The following is a 641-nucleotide window of genomic DNA, read 5'->3' as shown; positions in this document are numbered from 1 at the left end:
AGACCCTCAGAAACCTCAGACTCTCAGAATCTCAGACCCTCAGTCTCTCAGACCCTCAGACTCTCAGACTCCCAAACACTCAGACCCTCAGAAACCTCAGACTCTCAGAGACTCTGACTCTCAGACCGACAGATCCTCAGACTCCGACTCTCATACCCTCAGACTGTCAGACCCTCAGACTCTCAGACCTTCAGACCCTCAGACTCCGACTCTCAGAACCTCAGACTCTGACTCTCAGACCTTCAGACCCTCAGACTCCGACTCTCAGAACCTCAGACTCTGACTCTCAGACCTTCAGACCCTCAGACTCTCAGACTCTGACCCTCAGACTCTCAGACTCTCTGATCCTCAGACTCTGACTCTCAGATCCTCAGACTCTGACTCTCAGATCCTCAGACTCTGACTCTCAGATCCTCAGACTCTGACTCTCAGACTTTCAGACTCTGACTCTCTGACTCTCAGACTCTCAGACCCTCAGATTCTCTCTGACTCTCAGACTCTGACTCTCAGACCCTCAGACTCTGACTCTCAGACTTTCAGACTCTGACTCTCTGACTCTCTGACTCTGACTCTCAGAACTCTCAGACTCTCTCTGACTCTCAGACTCTGACTCTCAGACCCTCAGACTCTGACTCTCAGAC

The sequence above is a fragment of the Austrofundulus limnaeus genome, unplaced genomic scaffold (assembly GCF_001266775.1).
Source record: "Austrofundulus limnaeus strain Quisiro unplaced genomic scaffold, Austrofundulus_limnaeus-1.0 Scaffold127, whole genome shotgun sequence".
In the NCBI taxonomy this organism is placed as follows: Eukaryota; Metazoa; Chordata; class Actinopteri; order Cyprinodontiformes; family Rivulidae; genus Austrofundulus; species Austrofundulus limnaeus.
Note: the sequence above shows the minus strand (reverse complement) of the source record.